The sequence below is a fragment of the Bufo bufo genome, chromosome 2 (assembly GCF_905171765.1).
Source record: "Bufo bufo chromosome 2, aBufBuf1.1, whole genome shotgun sequence".
Classification (NCBI taxonomy): Eukaryota; Metazoa; Chordata; class Amphibia; order Anura; family Bufonidae; genus Bufo; species Bufo bufo.
This window is the reverse complement of record NC_053390.1, coordinates 748171607-748196199: the sequence shown is the minus strand read 5'-3', so window position 1 is coordinate 748196199 and position 24593 is coordinate 748171607. Positions and strand designations below refer to the sequence as shown.

Sequence of the window (24593 nt, the reverse complement as noted above, 5' to 3'; positions counted from 1 at the left end):
TTCACACACTAAGAAGGGAGTTAACCCTTCCTACACCAGGCAAGGGAAGAAAGCCACTTAAAGGGGAAGTGTACAATCAACTATCACACTGCAGCTGTTACCGCAGGCAACGACTTGCGTGGCAACCATGTCCTAGGAAATAGCCAGAAGGCCGAGACACTGCCACCACATGTACACAACACCACACGTTGCCACGGGCAGCCACAAGTGAAGGGAAGTGTCACAGTGCACACATACATAAACCTCGTGCACACCAGACAGAGAAAGTGCATACATACACACATACATAGCCAGAGGCAACCGCATGCATCAACAGTGAGGCGCCTAGCAACCAGCTCAGGCTGCTACACTGCCAACAAACACCTGTTGTCCGCGGCAACCACTCTTGAGGCAAACTACTAACAGCCCCCAGCTGCGGTTGACAAAACACCCAGACCGCGGGCAACTGCATGCGGCTCCCAAGGAGTCACGACCATGCACATGGGCATGACAGTAGGAGAATGCCGGCAAAGTAATGGTAACTGCGTCAGGCCACTTAGGTCACACACCCTCCCACCTACAGTATGTTCCACCCATGTATTAACAAAGGTAATGAGGGGCAGGTCACCTATTATTCCCATATTCTGGAAAACCAAATCTACTTAACCATGCAATGATTGGTCTCTTTTTGAGCTATGGCTACATTGTGGCGCTAGGGAGCTGTTTCTCATTCTTGGGAGATTGCATGTTTGTCACCCAATAAAATGGTGAAGAAGAAGACCATGTCAGAGACTTATTCATGAGTTTTTTTTTATTGAGCAGAGAAGGGGAACGTCTCGTCAGACTCGCCTACCTCATTTCTCAATGTCTTTATAATAATACTCTGTGACATGGGTGTGCTATAATGACGGTTTGTTGGAGTTGTAAATTAGGGCCTGATGAAGATTCAGTTCTATAGTTATAATGACATAATGACTATGTAGCAGTGAGAATTCTTTTTATTTGGCATCCTGTTTGGATCAAGGAGAAGCGTGAACCACGTTCATTATTTTCTTAGTGAACAGATATTATGGTGGACATTGTAGCAGAGAACAGAAGTGACAGATGTAGAATCAGACACATACAATGTCTGCGCAGACACTATACAATGTAGAGATCGTGCTTTCTATTCAGACACCATAGAATATCAAGTAGCATAAAGTGGCCTTTATTTTCAAGGTGAATTGACTTGTCATAGTAAAAACAAGGAATCTGATACCAGAAGAACATACAGCAGATTAATTCATCTAGACTGATTTATCTCTTGTTTAATCTCTGATATTTTACTGCTAAAATGCTGTAATTTAATTGCTATGCTATGAAATGAACTTTCACTATGAACAGTGTCATGTGCAAATTTCTCAGTATGAGGCTGCCACCAGGGGGAGCTATCGAAACATAGATTTTAGTGAGAGCTAAATAAACTTATGTTCAGTTTACTACCTCTAGTGTTTGTTTTTTTGCTGCAGAAACCTATTTAGTTAATCTGCCCAGACAGAGGTAGTGCGTCAGTCCGCTGTACAGAAGTTGCAGATGTTAACTTAAGCGGCATTTGGAACCTTTTTGTGAGAAACTGCTGTTCATTATAGCTCAAATATACAACAGCTCATAACTGCTGAAGGTTTTACTGAAGCACAGGTTGCAAGGAGATGTACTAAATTTCTTAAAGGGGTTGTGTAGTGCAAAGATATAGATGACCTATTCTCGGAATAGGTCATCATATCAGATCGGCATGGGTCCTACTCCTTATATCTCTGTCAATGAGCTGTTTGAAAAGGTAACGACACTCGTGCAACCAATGCTTCAGCATCAAAATGACCTGTGCTCCTACTCATATGGACGGCCTTGCAGTGTAATTACAAGTGCTCACCTCATTCACATCAACGGGAGGAGCATTTGTAATTACACTGGAAATGATAAGCAGGTAACTGAATGGGATGCAGTGCTCGAACAAGAGCTGCTACCTCTTCGAACAGTTGATCATCGGGGGTGCCAGCTAATTAGTGGGGTTGCCTCACTGATCTGATATTGATAACCTACTGTGAAGATAGCTCATCTATATCTTTGCACTGTGCAACCCCTATAAAAGGGATCTAAATTTCCTGCATGAATGTAATGTAATGATAGTAACGCTTCAATAGATGTTTTAGAACTAGTCCTTTGAAAGTGACTTTCACTATTTTGGGCAAGCGAGGTTGAACTTACCATATCTGCAACCTGATCAGCTACACAAGCAATTGTAACACCACATTCACATAAGCACTGTGAACTCCGGCAGTCTGCTCCCGAGGAGGAACAATCTCCTGGAGTTCACTGTATCCGGCATAGCCAGATACCACCAAGCACCGCTGGATCTCCATTCACTGTAATGGTATGCAAAGGGAATCTGTCTGCTTTCCGGCATATATGGAGGCATTCGGACAGACAAAAAATGCTATGTGTAGTATTTTTTTCCCTTGCTGCAAGCTGACATATCTGCCAGATACAACACAGACGTGAACCCATCATTAGAGGACACATTGCCTATTGGAAGCTACAGTAGCAGCTTCCTGCTCCATAATAGATTGCATGGCTGATGGCTATGCAAGAGAAAAGGGCTCATATACTGTGGCATACCTTTCAAATAGGAAGACCACACACTGCTGTAGGGCCCAGGGGAGGGAGAGCTCAACATTAAACTCTTTTTGTTCCTGATTTGAAAACACTGCATTTTCATGCAGCTGCCACTAGGAGAGGCTTGGAAACAACACTTGAGAATGTCACGCTCATCCACAGGAAGCCAGGAGCTCGGACCTCGCCCTGAACCTTGGCGCACAACAAATCCCAAAATGAAAAGAAAAACGGTCCAGCTTCAGTGAAAATACTTGAGGCTTTATTAAATCCCGTGCAGATAAAAACCAACGTACAGCAATGCAAGAAATCAACCGGTTTCGGATCACTATAGGTGTGGATCCTTAGTCATGCATTGCTGTACGTTGGTTTTTATCTGCACAGGATTTAATAAAGCCTCAAGTATTTTCAGTGAAGCTGGACCGTTTTTCTTTTCATTTTGGGACTAGGAGAGGCTGGTGCCAACAGATTTTTACAGCTTCCACTGCAGTCAATAATAATTCTAAAAATTCTTATACACTGAGCTGCCCCTAGTGGTGGCTTCAGCCAGACAGTTTTATAATACACTATATGAAGGCAGGCCAGACCTAAAGCTGCATGGGGACATTGTGATTGGAGTGTGGCCAGTGGGCCCAGCACATTAATCTTTATTTAAGCCCGTTTTATGGTGTAAATGAAGACTAAAAGTAGCATGGACTGCTGAAGGATGTGCCTAAGCAATGATGCCTACGTCCCATCATAAATTTGGTTGATCCTCCAGCAGCGCAGGAAATATTAAGAAAGACATAAAAAAAATTGCTGGTCTTGATTAATCTCCCTATTAATTAAGCAAAATCTTCAGTATGAGATAAAGCTGGAAAAAAATACATTAGCTTCCCAAAATATTGCAAGTTCTTCGAAGGTACTTAAAGTCTCCATTGATTAGATGTTTTCCCCTTGTCTATCATCGGTTGCAGGACTGATAAGTTACTGAATATGGATATGACAAGGGTAGAACTTATACTCATCTTGTGTTTCATGAATTGATCAATAGTTTCTTCCTCATGAATAAGAGACAAGAGATTATGACATTCAAATGAGACTGAGATAGCTCTATTGTACTTAATATGCTTGAAGAAATCCATAAATGAAAAAGACACCCAGCTATTGAGGATTGTCTCACGCCTCTCTGAATAATGGACATGAAATAGATGATAAAATACTTAACATTTTTACTCCAGGCAAATAAATAATGGAAGCCTCTAGAAAACCAATATGTCTATGACAGAAAGATTAGAACCATCAGATGGTTTCTAGACCTGTATTATGTGTTCTAGAAAGCTTCAGAGATGTAAACCTCTTTGTCAGAAACTTAAGAAGCCATCTGATAAATAGTAAAGGTTTTACCTTCTATATTTTTCAGTTGATTTCAAAATGGCCAACAAATTGGAATTGTTTGCCGGAGTATTACCTAATTTGAGTTGAATAGAATACTCACATGAGCCATTTTGGGCATATTAATTGGGGTTGTCCACATTTAAAAAAATATTGTAGAAACAAATAGATGTAATACTAGTGCTTCAGCCACCGACTGGTCGTCAATCCTTTTATTAACACTTATTGATGCCGCTGCTGGGTTCATACGGGTGAATTGCCTACCCCCGAAATGTTATATAGGTATATAGATAAAAGAGCTGTAAACCCGCGTTGACTAAAAGTGCTCAAATATGTCCAATGTTCCTGGTTAATATATATTATTACTTAGTCACAGTTAGAGTATTTACCTGCTCCAGACATGCTCAGGTAAGCCGGATTACTTACAAGCTGGTTGGTACTTGCGTCCTCCCGCGGTCATTCCATAGTAGCTTTGCGATATCTTCAGGCTTCTGTCACTCATGTACGCGCGGCTCCGGCCGGTAGCTCGCGCGTGTGGGTAGAAGCTGCTTGATGTTGTCAGGGAGACAGCTTCTTCTGTGTGACGTCACACTGTGCTTGCTACGGATGCCTCCTAGGTCCACTCAGCTGCCGACGTGTTTCGCCGACATGATACGGATGCCCCCTAGGTCCACACTACCCCCGACGCGTTTCGAAATTCACAGATTTCTTCCTCAGGGAGGACATTGTACATATTTGAGCACTTTTAGTCAGCGCGGGTTTACAGCTCTTTTATCTATTTCAAAAATATTGCCTAAAAGCAGAAAATGTGATAAAATAAAAAGCAAAAAAATATAAAATTACCTGTTAAATCCCGTGCTGTTGCAAAGTTGCCGCCCTATTGGTCCTCGCCACTATTTGTTTATTGTACTGCAGTGATGATATAAAATTCATCCAGGTGACCACTGCAGCCGTTCACTGGTATCAGCAGTGGTCACAAGACTGCTAAGGCCAGTGATTGGCTGCTATGGTCATATAGGTGTACTGAACAGCACAGCTGCAAAGTAAACAAAGGACATCAGTGACCATTGGAGCCGTTGAGCTAACGAAGCTGTGGATTTAACCAGCGAGTAACTGTTATTTATATGTTTTTTTATCACCTTCTCTTAGACAAACCCTTTAAATTGTTCATTGTATAATATGGTCCATTTTTTAATCTTTACATATGTAGGACAAACATAGACGTAAAATATCTTTGCCAAGTGGTCAAATGTAATTTTTTTGTTGTAATGTCTTCTTCTTTCATGTGATTTTTACATTATCATCATGTTATTTCTATAACTGACTTTTTTAGAGCACTTTTGGTCTCCTTATATTAAGTTTGTGCTGTTCATTGCGGGAAACTGGTGTGTCCTGTTGTGGATGTTTTTTAATGATTGTCTGCTTGCTTTTTCTTTGCATCCTTAATAAACTATTGTGATTTTGTATATTTTTTTGGTGTGCTTTTAGTACCTGTGTACTTTGACTTTTGTGTGGATCCTTAGATGTTTGCCACAAGATTACCAGATTTTTTGTGATACTGTGTCACGAGATTTCTGCCTTATTCTGCAGGCACCCAGTGGTTGTGATGTGAGTGTGTGTCAAAGATTTTTATAGCACTTCTCAATATTGTCTGATGAAATAAGTGATTAGATAAATGCATGATTGGCGGGGGTCCTACCGCTTTTCTACTCCGTTTCAATGTTGCACATGAGTGTTGCTCCTCCATTCAGGTTTAAAACACTAGAGGTAGTAAACTGAACATAAGTTCAAAAAACATGTGTGGCCACACACGGAAGAGAGGCACGTGTGCTCCACCGTGAAACGCACCTCGTCACTTCCGGTAACCAGGAGGAACGCACCGGGTCGTGGGACGCAATGCGTCACTTCCGGTTCGGGGGAGGAGCAGAGCAGAGGCGTACAACTACTAAAGCTACGTATATAGTTGATATAAAGTAACAGAGATTAATGCAATAAGACTCCCAACATCATAAGACGAATATATATCAAGTGTACATAATAATACAAAATAATAAAATCGGTCATACCGGAAATGCCTACTAAGGACATGGAACGCATAATGCCGATCACATGACCACTAGAATGCATATTCCAGGACAACAGAGAACACAGTGCCACAGAGACAACTAGTGGAGAGCATCAGCAACAATATATTAAATCTTTGTACAAAATACACAACAAAATATGTATATATGTCAGTCGTGAGTGAATAGACATTAAAACCGAAGTATAAATAGATATATTATATAAGCCTGAGCACTAATGGAACAGGGGTGCAAGTGAACAAGAAAGAGGATGTGTGTGTGGCTGCGCACACACTGAGGGTGCATGTGTGCGCAAGCCCACGCACAAAAAAGTGCAAAAAGTGCACACATAAAAAGTGAAAAGCAATAGAAAATAAAGTAGTGTGTAGAATAACTGTGAGAAATCCATATCAATGGAAAATTCAAATAAAACCAAAGATGAGAGTGTAGTAGGTCCGTGTAAATATCAACCGATACCTAAATATAAACAAGTACATATAAAAATTATTAGGATTACGATGCAAATAAAGTTGTATATTTATATAGAAGTTGGGAATTGATTGAAACTACAATCAGAGCCACTGTGTACAAATTCTTCCATAAAAACTCCTCCAAAAAAAGAGAGATTTTATCAGGTCAGGAATCGATCACATGAAGAGCAGCCACACCTAAATAACTGACAAAAAACATAATTCAAATTCACAAAAATAAAAACAAATAATTAATAAACACAGGTAACGTGTGAACACACACATACATGAATAAACAAAGGAACACCAAAATAAATGAGAATCAAAAAATCCCTCATCGGCATGCAGTCTTAGAGTGTTAATAAGACAATTATAGGAAGGGGGCAAAACTCAGACCCTCATTCAGACCATGAGGTGTGACCGTGTTGAGTACAAAAATCCATTTGGCCTCATGTTGGGCCAAAATGCATTTTCAATTGCCACCCCTACTTCCTACAAAGACCCTATCTATACCTCTTACCTTCAAAAGGGAACCATCACAAGCATGGTGGGCCTTGAAATGACGTGGAATCGTCTTGAGACAGGCATCATCCTCCTCGTTCGCAGCAGACTGTATCCCCAGAACATGTTCTCTGGTCCGGCGCTTCAATTCGTGTGAGGTAAGACCCACATATTGAAGACCGCTCGGACAGCTCGCAACATAGACTACCTCAATGGTATTACAAGTGATCGTGTGGGAAATTTGATAAGTCTTATGACCGGTAGAATCTGTAAAAGAAGTCGTAGTTAAGATGTTGACACAAGCGACACAATTCCCACATGGACGACAACCCCACTTGGGGCCCTTGGAGCCAAACAATCTGGGGGGGAGTGGCACCCTGATAATGACTATGGACCAGAGCATCCCGGATATTATTATCTCGTCAAAAAGTAAGGGAAGGTCTGGAGTATAGATGTTGTTTCAAAGTCGGGTCCATGTACAGAATGTCCCAAACTTTGACTTTTGTGTGGATCCTTGTAGATGTTTGCCACAAGATTACCAGATTTTTTGTAATACTGTGTTCACGAGATTTCTGCCTTATATGTGTCTAATTGCAGGCACCCAGTGGTTGTGATGTGTCAAAGATTTTTATAGCACTTCTCAATATTGTCTGATGAAATAAGTGATTGGATAAATGCATGATTGGCAGGAGTCCTACCGCTTTTCTACTCAGTTTCAATGTTGCACATGAGTGTTGCTCCTCCATTCAGGTTTATGGGGCTGTCAGAGATAGCCGACTAGCCGGAGTAACTCCTGCTGAATGGAGGAGCAGATATTTATGCGTGAGAGAGAGAGAGAAAGGCAATTAAAGTTCTTTTGATTCTGTACCCAAATCAAATTTCTTGGCTGAATCGGACCCAAAATGAATTTTAGGAAATTTACTAATCTCTAGTATGGCCATATCACCAAGGTACTCTGAAGATGAACCCATAGTGGATTAAATTTGAAAAAGGGGATGTCTTTATAGGATAATCCTTTCAATGTTTTTTTTTTATAGTATCGCTGTATATGAATCAATTCAAACATTATCTACAGTATTAAGATTAATACTCCAAAAAAATAAAGGGGTAAAATGCAGAGGAGGATAACTACTCACAGTTTACAGAGAAACTGTATCCCGTCTGTAGCCTTGATGCTCAGCGTCACAGGTAGAGTAATGTAATTATCCCCTTCAATGTGGGATGGCAGAAGAGATTATATCTCTGTATAAATAGAATGTAGACATGAACTCTAAAAATTGTCAATTTATTTGAAAGACGTGGGTCTTTATCTTGAATGCAGGGTAAGATAACACCACAGCATGCATTCTTTCTGGCTGATGTCTTGTAAGGAGAAAAAAAAACTGGTTTCTAGGTTGACATCTTTGCCTTCTGTAACATCTTGGCTGAGATGACTGGGAGAGATGACATAACACTGGGAGCAAACGATATTGTGTTGATAGAATAAGGGCTAATAAAACAGTCGGACATAGCAGTTATGTGCTGCCGGGTACGTACCGCAAACCGAGCAAGGTCTTCTTTGATATGTGACATAGATATAGCTGGTTGTGCAGAAGTTATAGATCTATACTGTGTTGTTTGTAGGATGTGGTGAGATAATAGAAAATGGCCATGTGAATTCTTGCGAATCTTATAGAACTTCCATATAAGCAGTAATGGTTGTTAAACTGCTGGGAGGATTGAAAGATCTGTAAATTAAAATACAACATATTAAAATCTAAGATTGTACTAATATTTATTTTTGCCCAACTAGCAATGCTATCATTATAATGAATAGGGATCCAGCGGTGTGCAGCGGTATCTGGCTATGAAACATACAGTACCATCGGTAGTCTGTTCAATCTAAGATTTATTTTAGTGCAGATGTGGACCTACACTTTTTCCTCAAAAGGGGCTTGGCCTACTAAAGACTAAGCAATTGTTTTGGACTGATGCGAAGTAAAGTCCTTTTTTATAGAGTGTATTTTCCAAGAAATAAGCCTATAACATTTTCACCATTCTACAGTCTTAGTTTTTCTCTTTTGCAAGTAACAAAAGCTGTTGATGTCTCATCAATATCAATGTGTGGTGGGTTATCTTCCCAAGTCAGTCATTCCAGTTTTATTACAATGTAAAAAGTTTATAAAAAATATTTTAAACAAAAATAAGCCTAATTTAGTGGTGGTCTAAGCATTACATTTTCTTGTCCTTGCTGTAATTTGGTGTAGGTACCTATGTTGACTTGCTTTGCCATGCAACTTTGAAATCAGTTTTCATTCACTACTGTAAAAATGACAAGACTTACTATTGCTTCATTTTGTGAAACCCATGATCAGTATCTAGGCACACTTTATATTATACAAAATAACTCATCTCTTTGGATCTACATGATGACATAGTTTTTCAGTAAAGTAGAAGCTGTTTTGCCTCTTCTATATAGAATTTTCTTGAACCCTCCTCCCTTCATCTTGAGAAAATCCTGCATATGCCCCTGGCCAAAGTAACCCTATGTTTCCTTAAAGCCTTTGTTGAGTGGGTCCTACGCGCGTCATAAGTGAAAACTTCATACATTTTTCTTTGAGAGAAGAGAATCAACAGATCAATCACCCTTTTAAGATTATAAGGTGTGTTTCACCTTCATTATTCTTTCTTTACACAGCCTCATTCTCTGTAATCAAGTCATAGGGGCACATTTATTAAGACCAGCCTCTAAATAACTTCGCCACAAACAAATTATCAACGCCACACTTCGATAAGAAAATGGTAAATACAACCTTTATTAAATGTAAAATATTACAATACAATACATAGATAATTATTTAAGACAGCAGCCATAACAAAATGGAGGACACAAAACCAAGGAGGCGGCTGAGGGGTCAGCACATGAGGGACACTGCGAACAGCATGAGCAGAGCAGGCATCCACATTCACCTGTCAGTAAGGTGCATAAGCTCCCGGACAAAACCAAGGAATAAGGAAAAAGCACAAGTGACATGTGGAGAAACATAAAAGTAGTAAATACCCGCCGTGTGCTGGCTCCTCAGCCCTCCCCGGAAGAAGCCAGCGTGTCTGGCGAAACGGCGTTGGGAGGCATTTAATAAAGGTTGTATTTACCACTTTCTTATCGAAGTGTGGCGTTGCTAATTTGTTTGTGGTTTAGTTTACATGTTGTTGCCCTCTTCGTAGTATTAAAATCATTGATCCGGTTATTATATTGGTGGCATTCTAAATAACTTTGGTGGATCCTCTGCCACTTCTAAATGTAAGACTGCTTCCTTACTATCTTACATTTAGACCAGTTTCTACGCCTTATACAGGCATAGAAAATGGTAAATGAGATGGGCTTGCCGTCCCATCCCCTTCCCTGCTAAGCCCCCTTTTTTAGACCTGGCGTGGGCAGAGAGAAGTCACATACTGTATTGCGGCACAAATGACCTTTGCCCCACAATCTGCACCAGAAATGCGTATAATTTAGGCATATTTCTGATTGACAAATGACCGTCTTAATATTTCAGATGAAAGGGGCTTCAAACTTTAGTTCTAAAACCATTCAAAATTTTAAAAAGTCCTACTTAGCTGACCATGTACATTAGATGTGCATCTGTTGAACATGCTTATTTTTGGTGCGGTTGCCTAACCGTCTAGTGTGTAGAGTAGGCTCCATATATTCCCCAGTGACTGATGTTAAGGGAGATAAGGATCGGGCATGTTGGGTTCAATAGCCCAATTCTTTTATTGGCGGAGAGATAGTATGATGCTCTTCAGCTTTCTCTACTCTAACTTTTCACTGCATGTGCAGGCTCAGCCAAGTCCAGCATGCATATACATAAGAGGATCAGAAGAGATCAGCCAATAGGTATATCATGTGTAAGGCCGGGATGATAGAACCACCAGTTGGAAAGAGTTGCACCATTTGGAGTATTTACGGATATTTTCATATTGGTGACCATCTGATGTTGTGGAAACCACATACACTGTAGGTCAATGTACAGCTGCTGAGAAACAACATGTGGTAATGCATGTCTCTGATGTTATAGACCTTCTTTATGAAAAGTCTGTACCAATCTACCCCTTTACTTTAGAAAAAATTTGGTTCTGGAGCACAGTGATGTGTCCCAAAAGAGACAAAGTGTCCCTACTATAAAAATGAAAGACTATCAGAAACCACCATAGAGTTTCATGATTTGTACATTTGTATTTGCACTTAGCCTTCCATATTTGTGTTAACGTGGTCAAAAAACTCTTGTATTCTAATATTCTTATCACTTACACAATTGGGGGGGGGGGGGGGGGGGGGGGGGGGGGGGGGGGGGTGATTCCATGTATACAGTAATTTTGTAAAAAAGATCAAAGAAAATGAGTCATTTTTATTTATTGTCTATGTTAGGTTGAGTTAATTAATGCAGATTTAGGACACATCATAATTTCTGAATTTTGCTCCTAAGGTCTTTTCGACAGGAAATTTGTTTGCTTGAGTCATTACAAAGAACTGTTACTGGTTGAAAGTGAAATTCTGTCTAGCTGCTTTACAATCCAAAATCTTATATTTTTTTTCATTATCTAAGGAAGCTTGAAGACATTATTTTTAAGCCTCGAGGGTGCTTTTGGGTGGATCTTGCCTTACATAAGTACTGATCTGTATCAGCAATTCTGGAAACATCTACATTTTTTGTGGTAGCTGAATAAGCATGGTGTCACCTTAATTACTATTGTCCAGATGACCTCTTTATGTTTCTGACTTGCAGCTGTGTCAGGAGCAACCCAGATTATTCTTTGTATTGCCTCTTGTTTTAAATTGTTCCAAGTATGCAATTTAAATTGAAAAGAAATAAAATATGTATGAACATTAAGTATAACTATGTGTGACATTATAATAAAGGAATGGAGCGTTTCTGCACAGCAACACAAGTCACTTCCATCAAGTCATTCGGGGGAGGGTTCCTCTGATTCGCTTTATGTTAACTGAGCAGCTTTAAGCTTGACAAAATAATTTTTTTGAAATATCATGTTAACGACATATTTTGATAAAGTATTAAAGGGCTTCTGTCACCCCATTAAACAGTTATTATTTTTTTTTGGTTACTTATAATCCCTATACTGCGATTTATGCATACATACTGTAATTAATCATTTTGGTTCAGCAGATTATGTTAAAAACGTACTTTTAAAATATGCAAATTACCTTGCTACCAGCAAGTAGGGCAGCTACTTGCTGGTTGCAGCCGCATCCGCCTATCCTAAAGACGCCCCCTCCACATGTTGATTGACAGGGCCAGCGGACGGGATCTTTCTCTGCTGGCCCTGTTTGCATTAAAAATCTTGCGCCTGCGCCGTACCTGTCTTCAGTCGGCGCAGGCGCACTGAGAGGAGGACGCTCGCTCGGCCGCTCCTTCCTCAATGCGCCTGCACCGGGTGTAGATGTGACGTCATCGGCGCAGGCGCATCGAGGATGGAGCGGCCGAAGGAGCGTCCGCCTCTCAGTGTGCCTGCGCCGACTGAATACTGTTACGGCGCAGGCGCGAGATCTTGATAGCAGACAGGACCAGCCACAGGACGATCCCGTCCGCTGGCCCTGTCAATCAACATGCGGAGGGGGCGTCTTTAGGATAGGAGGATGCGGCTGCTACCAGCAAGTAGCCGCCGTACTTGCTGGTAGCAAGGTAATTTGCATATTTTAAAAGTACGTTTTTAACAGAATCTGCTGAACCAAAATGATTAATTACAGTATGTATGCATAAATCGCAGTATAGGGATTATAAGTAACCAAAAAAAAAAAAATAAACTGTTTAGTGGGGTGACAGAAGCCCTTTAAAGGGGCTGACTGCTTCAAACAACCTCAGTGCTCATGCCTTATTAGAGTTTGTTGAGTTAACAAGCCAAGAACGATGACCAGTGAGGCTCTCAGCACAGGAGGCAGGGTGGATTGACTTTAATGGGCCCCCTATTATGCTCTATTCTCCCTTCTGTATTAATGCAGAGAGAATGAGCTTTTACAGTGAGGTTCCTTCATAGAAAACAGCTTATCAAGATTGATCTCAACTGTGTTAGCCCTATGAGGAGGTCCTACAGTCTGAAACAGAGTTGCCCAAATTGGATAATCAATTTAAACCCCATCATGTGAAGATCAAAGTTCATGGTTTTACTCATCAATCAAGTCTTCTTTCCTGTAACCTATTAGATTACTGGTTTTAAGAATTTACCATTATGTTCAAGCAGGTATTGTCTGGAATGTTTATCTACATTTATTTCACCATTTAGTTGTCATAGTTTATTCCAAAAATGCACAAAAAATGGTAACACATGACGGGGGTATTGGTTATTCCCCGCTCGCTCCCCCTTTTTACCCACTACACCATCTCAAGCCTCCCCTGGCCCAACCCCTTACCCGGGCTCGGCCAACTCCCAATAAAACACGGACACCCAGTTTGGATTAAATCTGCCACAGCAGCCGTTTTATTACATAAATACATATAATAAATAACCTTTTATTCCCAAACTGTAACATATTCCTGAATCCCAACGGGAGAGGTCCTGGAAGCCCCAAACAGCAGAAGTTTATTACTAGGTTGAGCCGCCTTGCCACCAGCCTTTAAGCGCCAGCTCTGAGGCACCCCTGACGGCCCACCCCCCAAAATTATCCACAACCGACCACCAACCATGGGAGTCCAGCCCCAACCGTGGAGCCCTCCCATCCTCATCACCTTAGAATCTCTCCAACTTCAAGGACCTCCCACCGCCACAGCCGCCGTGACAATTGTAGCCCCTCCCCCGTCACCCACCGCTCTCCTCCGACTCTTCCACTTCCATATCTGGCATCGGACACTCCTAAAAGGAAGAAAAGAAGGGTGGGCGGGAGTTTCGCTTGCACCCCAAAATGGCCTCCACTCTCCCCAGCCCCAGCTACCTAACCCCTCCAGCTACGCCCCTTAAAATTAAATGGGCCAATCCCTATGCCTCTTGGGGCTCGCTCAACCAAACCCCCCATCATGGTAGCCTCCCCCAAGGCTACGCCCCCAGTCCGGTTATTACTTTTTTGTTCAAGTCATACGTACCTCCTAGCAGAGACATATCTCCTAGAAGGATGAGGCACAAATGTGCTTACAATACTTAAGAAATACAGTGCAAAGCATATTTGCCACTTTAAGGTGCAAATTGCAACAAAAATGGCACATTCTTGTAACAACAGGGTCCAAAGGTGATCATATTTTATTATTCAAGTCACAGTCAATCTGGACTACAGCCTTGATAATACCACTCCTTTTTGGTTGTTGTGTCCTTTAAAGGGAACCTGGCATCATGAAAATGTGAAGTAGTCTGCAGGCAGAATGTCATTCAGCGATAGTGATGAGCAGCATAGGCAATGTTCGTTTTCACAATATTTCGCGAATTTTTGGCCTAATATTTGCAATAAATTAGCAAATTCTAGAATTCGTGATCTCCAGTCATTATTTTCTTGATTGTGAAAATCGGCAATGTAATATGCGCTTATTGCGCGCACAATACAGGCGTGGCTCACTTTTGCTACATTTTTTCAGGCTGCTAGAAGTTTCCTGAGACTGGAGAAAATGCACAGTACAGTAATTCCTATCACACTACCTAACATCCTGCACTGGAACCTATCATCTACACTATATCACTATCTAAACTACACTGACATCTCCCACTAACTATCTGTATTATTTATATGAGCTAACTAACTATCTAAAGCAAAGCACAGAGCACAGCAATGACACCGCTCTCTCTCTCTCTCTCTCAGAACTGCAAAAAAAGAGCAGAAAATGGCTGCTGGGGAGGTTCTTATATAGTATGTGGTAGGCAACTTTCCTATTGGTTGCTAGGGATGTTGCTAAGCTCAGACAAAGATATTTCAGCCTTCTCATTGGCCCACAAGCAAGAAGGGAGGTTACTGATGAAAAACAATCTTTGCAAATTCTCGAAGGGCCTATATTTGTGATAAACATTTGTGATTGAAATATTTGCGATCAACACTATTCGGGGATTTGAAGTCAAAGAGGCGGTCCTATCAGTGATTGGCAGCCTTCCCTCTATGACTGTACATACAGAGATAGCTGTCAATCACTGATATGACCGCCTCCTGGATTTCAAAGCCCAGAATGAGCAGGAATTCAAATAAATGAAATACTAACTATACTCAATCTTTTCCCATTAAACTATATACCAATCTCCTTAGCTCCTCCTGCTATATAACATGTTGCCTTTAGAGCAGGCATCATGTTCAACGTGACAGGTTACCTTTAACTTAACACTAATAGATGAGCACCCTACATTTTCCATCATAACACAGATGATATAGATGGAAAACATTTTTCTGAATTTTACTTGGTTACATTTATGTTTACGTTTTTGAGCTCATTTGTGTCTTCTAAAGTGAGGAAAGGAAGCTAACAACTGGTCTGATTATATTTGTGAATTAAAAAAGTTAGGTGACTTTTTGATTCCATTCAGCAGATAATCTGACAAATCCACTTGAATGCCTACTATAGTATTGCACCCTATCAGCAGATCTGAATGGGTAGAGGAGTGGGTAGAGTTATTTCCTATTACTATTGTAACCATTTTTATAAAAAAAAATATTTAATGGATAAACAGAGGAACCATCAAGTGGCATTTTCTCATTTTGAAGACAAAGTCTTGCTTATTTGCCACATCACATCAAAATAAACATTTTAACTAAATTGCCCAGGAATTGCCGATATGACTTTTCCATATTTTCATAGGAGTTTTGGTGCGACTGGCTGGCATGCCGCAGTTCTATTTTTGTCCATGGATGACGCTTACGTGATTTTATCTCATAAGTAGGTTAACATCAGAACTGCAGAACTGCTGGAAATGTTTTTTAACAAGGAATGTAAGGTATGCAAAAGTCTAAATGCAATCATATTTATTCACAAATTGGAGAATATTATTTAGCTATTAATAGATGAAGTATTTGCAGCTATAGGTTTAAAACTCTAATACAATACCTCAGTCCTAGTTAGGTTGTCGTTGGTTGCAGCCTTCATTGAGGCCTGGAGCTCCGATGGAACCAAAAGGCCCCTCTGCTCCGTAGGAGAAAGTAGTATTGCAAATGGCACATCATATATGTGGCTTGATTTTTCATTAGGACTCAGGAGCTTCAAGTTATAGCTCAGGTCTTAGTTTCTTTTTCTTTTCTCCATTGAATGGAGTATTTTGCATGAAGCTTTAAGATCTTAGCAGAATTAGCAAATGAAAGTTGATTAGGTGAGATACCCATGCAAATGGAAAAATAAATAAGAATAATGGCAACCTAAGCACTAGGGTTCATTGTAGTGCAGCTAGGGGAGAAGCTGGGACATGTACCTCAAGTACTGGCTGCCAGATGGAGAACCAACAAGTGACTGTACCTTGACCACGGTCTAAAGGAAAAGGGCTGGGGCAAAAACCTGAATCTTTGTCCCCCAAGTGATAGAAATGTTTCACTACAGTTATAGTTTCTTGTATCAAGTCTGAACTTGGTATTTGATTGCTAAGTTTAAGAAAGTAAAATAAAACAAAAATAAAAGAAATAAAATGATTAAAAAAGTGCTCGCTTTCTTTAACAACCATGGCCCACCTTGGAGCTGATTGATACAGTACAAATGTTTACTCTGCCATTTGAAATAAAATGTATTGTCTAGAAGCTGATCCCCTACAGAGCTCTGCCCATTGGTTTGATCATACATTTTGCTTGCTTGACAGCATAAAGTTCATCAAGTCAGCCTTATCTCTAGTTAATAGCTAAATTGCATGAATATAGGTAGGAAAGAAATATTAAAACGAGAGGGACGAATCACTGCCGGTTCCTTTCCGCTCCTCTCATTTTCTGCTGATCATTATTATTATTATCTTATATTGAAATTTTCATTAAGAAAGATCCTATTCATTCGTCCAAATCCTGGGATGCTTTTTATTTGCAGTAGAATAGAACTTGAAAATTACTAAGCGCTGTCTTTTTGTTCCTAATAAAAGACACATGCCTTTGCTTGCCTCAAAGGAACTTTTGTAATGGTTCCATTTGTACAGTTAATGTACAGTCTTGGACAACAATTGTGAACACTTCCCCTGACACAATGGAGATGTCTTCAAATCTCGCTATTGCTCGGAAGATACAGCTTGATATGCATGATACTTCAATTTTTTTTCTCTTCTTTATTGGCTTGTGTTGTACATCCTTGGCTCAATTTCTAAATTGTGTAACTGATTTCATCTTTAAAATTTAACTGAATGTAACTGGAGAGTATTTTCTGGTTGGCACTCTTGCAGTTTTCCGATACCAAAGGAATATTTGATGTTACTGGGAATTTGTCCAATCTGCTTTGCTTGCTGTTCACTGTGCGAATATGTTGACTCAACTAATGACTAAGTGTCTGGTTTCTTGGACGTTTCATACTGTAGACAGGAATGTCTCACATGTTCTGACATACAATTGTGTCCCATCTTGCAAACTATCATATTCATGTTCTTATCAAGATTTATGTATTTATTTTATATTTTTTTTATATTTTTTTTTTTATAAATCATTGCACCACATTCATGAACCAGAGATAAGACAAGGAATTGCTGTTTCAACAGCGCATTACTTATTTATTTCCCTGCTAGTGCAATTTATCAGATATAAAATTAATTGCATCTCTGTCTCTTCCCACATAGCCAATTCATTCTGCAAACAACCATGAAATAAAACTAGAAGCCAACACTTCATGCCTGTAGCATAAGTAACCAATGGTGATAAACAGATGATCAGACGGCTTTTGTGGGAAAAGCCAAGACCTCTTTAATGATTTATCCAGTAAGGTGCTTTAATGTCCTACAGGGCAATTCCTAGACAAACATATGTGCGTTAGTGTCGTGCAGCAGCTGATTTTCGGTGGCTTGTGAAGATATTTCTTTGTTTAATTTGGAGTGTAATTTTTTTTAAAGCAGTATGATGTGTAATTAGCATGTGGCTGCAGAGGAAAGGATATCTATTAGCCGAGCCTGTAATTACTGCAATGATGAATCACCAATATATGACAGATACTTTGTTTTCTCTACGAGAATCTAGACATATAGTTTATTATGGAGCCAAGAAAGTCTTTTCAATTGTAAAAATGTGTTTTGTAATTCTGCATTAAAGTTTTAAAAAGACAAATAAATGCTCATGTAAAGATCAACAACTGGCACTAAAAAAACCTTATAATCAGAACAGGTAATGACATAATTTATGGAGAAAGTAGGCATGTTAACACCAAGTCTAATGATTGTCCCTCACTAACCCCTTCATTATCACATGTATAAATAAATATCTGCTTACCCTGACAACCCCCGATCTAGTAATATCTCCCCTTCCATCAACAAAATGGAAGAACACATGTTTATATATAATTTCTATAAGGAGACATTTAGGGGTGTTTTATACGCTGGTCTTAATAAACCCCTAAAATGGTGGTGGATCCGCCTAAGTTATGTAGAAGCGCCAGCTTCTAAATGTAACATAGCTTCCTAGCTGTCTTACATTTAGACCTTTTTCTACTCCTAAAACAGGCTTAGAAAATGGTATATCAGATGAGCCTGTAAGCCCGTCCACTTCCACTCCCACGCCACGACCACTTATTTAGACCTGGTGTGAATGGAGAAAAGTCACAGATTTCAGCGTTATAAATGAATCCCTTAGTCTCTCTAAGACCCCATTCAAACCTCTTATACACACATAGACATATAATATGAGCCATATTGATATACAGTACTAACTTAGTACTAACTTAGTAGCCCAGAAATTTTGCATACATTGCAAATCTATACAAACTAATGTAAAAGGGGTTTTCCAAGACTGTAATATTGACGATGAATTCTTAGGAGAGATCATCAATCCCAAGTCATAATAGACAACTAAAAGGCAAAGACATTTTTTTTCACCCTGTTTATATTGGCAAACAGTTTTATAAAAATGGCATAACAATATCTGTTCTGCCACATAAAAAGGAAAAATGAATATGAATAATCTAATCATTAAACCAACATGTACTAAAAACTGCTCAACAGTGCAGTCCCAGGGGCTGCATATGTTGTAAAAAAAAATATCACCCTTATGCTGAACTGCTGTTTTGATGGAGCTGAGGCTCACAGTGTGTTTGCAATAAGAACGGCATTGGCTTGTAAGATGGTAGAGTTGCATTTATGTCATTGTAGGTTATTTGTTTGTAATGTGACATGGGATATTGACTAATATGGTTGTGACTGGATGTGTACACTGTATAGAAGGGCTTGGAAGGCCTGAACTAAAATATTTGTGTCCTGCTAGTAACCACATTGGGCAGGGGTGAAAGAGCACAGTTGAGGACGTGGAAGCAACCAAGTGAGGGAAGGGCGATGAGAGTTAACAGAGAAACAGGGAGAGAAAATGAACAGTTAGTGAATAGAGAGAGACAGTTAAAAAGATGACTGTCAGACATAAGGGTTAACTGTAACATAGGGACAATCATATAGAAGAAAGATGGATAAGATAACATGAGACATGGCCAATGCAAGTAAAACAGAGGCAAAGAAGAGAAGTCCCTGCGTATCTGAGTTGACCTGTAAGAATTGTATGTATATGCAGCTTCCGTTACACAGCAACTGTGATTAATAATGTACTTTTGTGTAGTATATGCATTTCCTGTATTAATTGTATGCAAGGTGTTAATAGGCTATATTTATATCCACCACTAAATGGGGCTGGTGTTAACCTCTCTATATAGAAACTAGTAACATTTTATATCTTATCAAACTAGTTTAGACCAGTTCTCTGTCAGGGCAGAGAGGACAGAGTATATTTTTTGTGAAAAAGCTAAATGAAGACCCATCCCTGGGTTAGACATCAACCAGAGCAAGGCCCGAGGAGAACTTATCATATTTAAGAGGCAGGTCAGATGTAAAAGAGGTGGTGTAGAGAGAATTTCTGTGGAGACTTGATGTCAGAAAAGAGCCACTAAGTATATATTTCCACCTGTCGAGGAGTTTAAAGTCTAATGGTGCCTGGACACATCTTGGGAGCAGATTAATCACTTGTATAAAAGAAAATATCCATATCCCGCAGAGGACATTGTGTAAGCGTACATTGTAAAGCAACATTTAGAAAAATCGTTAGGGTTAGCTCTAAAGTTGCATTGCTATAAGTGTTACACCTCGTGTCTGAATGCCAGTGAAGTACAGTGTGAGGAAATTGTTTAAAAGAGACACCTTGGTCTATTAACCACCTTTGAATCCATGAAACCTAGAAAGTTATTTTGTGTTCCAACTGCCAGTCCATGCATGCCGAGAGCTGAACTGATGTGCTTGATTAGAATCTTCAGTAAACAACCATTTGCTGTTAACTTGGATTAATAATTTCTTGCATTGCTTCACTGCACCAACTTCCACAGCTACATTAGGGGCTTTGCCTTTCACCTCATAATCAATCACCATCAAGGACACCCTGAACCAACACCAGGCAGGAGAACGCCAAGAGAAATATTCAAGTGTCTTCGAATAGTGTAATTATCATATAATTCGGCATCAGCCTGCCTTATAGGAAGGGATTGGTGCAGCATATGCAGTTTCTGGGACAGCTTTTGTGCTACAATACCCCTTTAATAGATACAAATTGTCCACCACTGTTTGATCACACTTGTCCTCTGCAGGCTGATAGTGTTTTAACTCCTATTCCGATCTTAATTCATTTAGCATCATCTGTTGTGCATTTGTACAGATATGGTGCATTGCCTGAATCCATACAATATGTAGCCATCCTTACATGGCTATAGCCAAATTTGTTTTTTTCCCCTTATTTCTGAGAAAATATGAGTAGAGCGACAACAACTGATCTCTACCGCAACAATAATAAAAATGATGGACAACAAAAATGGCCTAAATGATCACAAATGTCAAATGCTGGTCTGCTTTGCGAGAACTATTAGATATAAATGATTGAAACCATCTTTCTCCATGCCATTTACTTAATTATACTGATAAAATGACTGAATCCGAAAAGAACTTTCTCCAATTACGTGTATTATGTGATAAACTGTAGTTCAATGTATTAAATGAACATTTTTCATGTGATTTAATCGGGCAGAACATTCCTTCTGCGCTTGTTTTTCCTCCATGCCCAAAAGTCCAGCCTTTTAAATCGTTCATCTGTTACATAGAATTAAATTAGGCATTTATTTAAATAGATCAAAATTGGACTATAAGTTGGTGCATAGCAATAATAGAAGACGTAATAAACAACAGGACATGAATGCTTGCACAGTTTGAAAGATTTCAAATTTCATCATGGATGAAATAATTGGCCTATCATGCCGGAGAAAGAAGCCTGTGTTTCCTTTCTCCAGCCTAGGCATTGTACTATTTGTGCAATTTGTACAAGAGGTTTGTTTATTAAACTTAAGTATAGCAGTACAAGTTAGATTACCGGCTGATTCATTGCTTTTTTATATACCGGTAAAAGTAAATGTCATGGTGGCCTTCCGAAAGTAAGTAGCTAGAAATGCTTGGTAACAAATAATTCTCTGAATTGTTGTAGATGTACACTGTTATTTACTGAAAATTCTGGGTATCAGTAAAAATTGGATCTAGTCTTTCCTTCACCCAGGTCAAGCATGATTCAGTTTGCAAACATAAGCCTGTATCAAAATATTTTGGCAAAGGCAGGATGACTTGTTGCCACGAGTGTTCAGCGAGCACCAAAGTGCTTGTGTGCTCGGGTAGAACACTTTGCGATGCTCGGGTGCTCTACCGAGCACCCAAACACAATGGAAGTCAATGGGAAAACCCCAGGCACACCCTTCTCTGAAGGGGGGAGAGTGTCAGGACTCTAGTTCTACCAAGCACCCAAACACAATGGAAGTCAACGGGAGAACCCCAAGCACCCCCTGCTCTTAAGAGGGGAGGGTGTCGAGACTCTAGTTTGACTTAGGAGTCCCTGCTCTGACTCCATATATAGCTATATCCATATATGGAGTCAGTGCTTGAGGACACCCCAGTGTATTTAAATCTAATTTCTTAAAAGTTTCTGCCAAGATTTGAACTCACAACATTGTACATTAGAGGAAAGGACCTTATTCGCTCAGCTATAAAGCTGAGTGCTAAACTGTGTCAGAAAAACCTCATAGTAGTTTCACATTTAGTGAGTATTCTTATTCAGCAGAAGACTTATTTTATATTTCTATGTAGGTTAACATTAACAGCTTTTTAGTGTAGTGGTTAACATCCTTGCCTCTACTGTACAAGCTTGGGAGTTTGAGTCCCTTTAGAAGCAGAGATTAAATGTAAAGTGTAATTACTGGAAAAAAAATATATATTTAGATAAAATCATAACTTTGATATATATGAATGCATAATATGTGGGAAAATACTACTGATGTTTTTAGCCATAATATATTTTCATATTTTATTATATATTATAAATATATAATAATAGATATAAATATATTATGGCTAAAAACATATATATATATATAACATTTTCTGAAATGTTTCTGCTGGGATTCAAACTCCCAAACTTTTACATTAGAGGTAAGGATGTTAACCACTACACTATATAGCTACATGTTAACCTGCACAGAAATATAAAATAAGTCTTCTGCTGACTAGAAATACTCACTAAATCAGAAACTACTATGAGGTTTTTCTGCCATAGTTTAGTGTTCAGCTATCCTATAGCTGTTCCAATCCTGGCATTAGAAATTTTTTAGAAATTGATGCTAAATGACATTTAAATACACAGACTTGAGCACCGCGCTCGAGCACACGTGGTGTTTGGCTGAACTCCACGATGTGCCGAGCATAGCGATGCACGAGCCGAACTGGTGTTATCCCGAGCATGCTCGCTCAACACTAGTTGCCACCCTTTCATGAACTCAGCATCAAGGGCAAATGGCTGGCCAACCGATCCGCCCTCCAGTTTCGGCCCCAAAGTAGCATACATGTCCCAAATATTACATTAGATAAAAGATTACAGACACAGTCGACTGACAAGTATGATTTCGGTAGGCCGGGCACACATTTTATTCTTTCAAGACTGCACCAGTTTCGGCTTTGTTGTGGGATTGATATCCTCAATTTATCATTAAACCTCTTTCAGCTGTTTAATTCTTAGATGTAAATGAAAATTTTATTACATGCCACTCTCTCTTTGCCCTATAGTAGTGGCCTTGTTCTCTGAGATAGAAGGTATATTAACATATATCTGCTTGAGGTTATGTGTGGTCAGAAACCTGATCATTGTTAACAATCTACTTTTAATAGAGCAATCTACAGCTATTTTGTCTAGACTTGCCGATAGTGAAGGTTATCTTTATTTCTGTCCAGAAGAATTGAGGAAGCATTTCTAGATAAGCCCCACCCCAGCTGAAATCTTGAGTATAATCAATACTCAAGACTCTGATTAGGAGACATGATGATACATTCCCAGTTAAGGCCTCTTTCACACTACCGTTTTTTTTCCGTTTTGCTGGCTGTTTTTTGCGTTCCGTATATGGTCTGTATACGGAACCATTCATTTCAATGGTTCAGCAAAAAAAACGGAATGTACTCCGTATGCATTCCGTTTCCGTTTTTCCATTTTTCCGTTCCGTTGAAAGATAGAACATGTCCTATTATTGCCCGCAAATCACGTTCCGTGGCTACATTCAAGTCACTGGGTCCGCAGAAAAAACAGAACACATACGGAAATGCATCCGTATGTCTTCCGTATCCGTTCAGTTTTTTTCGGAACCATCTATTGAAAATGTTATGCCCAGCCAAATTTTTTCTATGTAATTACTGTATATTGTATATGCCATACGGAAAAACGGAACGGAAAAACGGAATGGAAAAGGAAACACAACGGAAACAAAAAAACTGTACAATGGATCCGTGAAAAACGGACCGCAAAACACTGAAATAGCCATACGGTAGTGTGAAAGAGGCCTAAGACTCACCCCAGCAGAAGTATCAAGGCTCATTACTTTAAAGGGGTTTTCTTGGAGTACAATATTGATGACCTTTTCACAGTATAAGTAATCAATATGAGATCAGTGGTGAGTCGGGGACAAAAAAAACCTGCATAAGTAAAAATAACTTGCTAAGAAAAATGTGTATACCGCATTGCTCAATACCAATTGACTAACAGCTAACATCTGGAGGTGACTGTTTAAAAAAATGCGCCAAAAAATGCAAGTTAAACAAAGTGGCAAAACCTGAAAAAAATCTGTAAAAACAGACTAGAATAAAAAAATATATAAAAATATGTTTGGTAGTGAGAGTCTATAGGGTGATGTACAAGTAGTGTCTGACACTTTTCTGGCATATAAAAGTCACACATTTTGTCACAAATGTCATTTTGCATCAAAATTTGTGACTTTTACCTTTTTCTGCCACTTTTACAAAAACTGCGGTGGATGTGGACCATGGATGGTCACTGGTAACCTGACATATTTATGAAGATGCGCTGTAGAAAACTGCCACAAGTTATGACTGAAATCTACCTCGGCTGGTACACAAAACTGCCGAAAAAGTTACAGAATTAATAATTCTGGCC

The 24593-nt window shown here is 39.5% G+C and overlaps 1 protein-coding gene across 1 annotated transcript in view; it reads left to right on the top strand.

Annotated features, from left to right (window-relative positions):
• PCDH7 (protocadherin 7) overlaps nucleotides 1-24593 on the top strand; it is a 961953-nt gene that overhangs the window by 492076 nt on the left and 445284 nt on the right. The window lies entirely within an intron of this gene.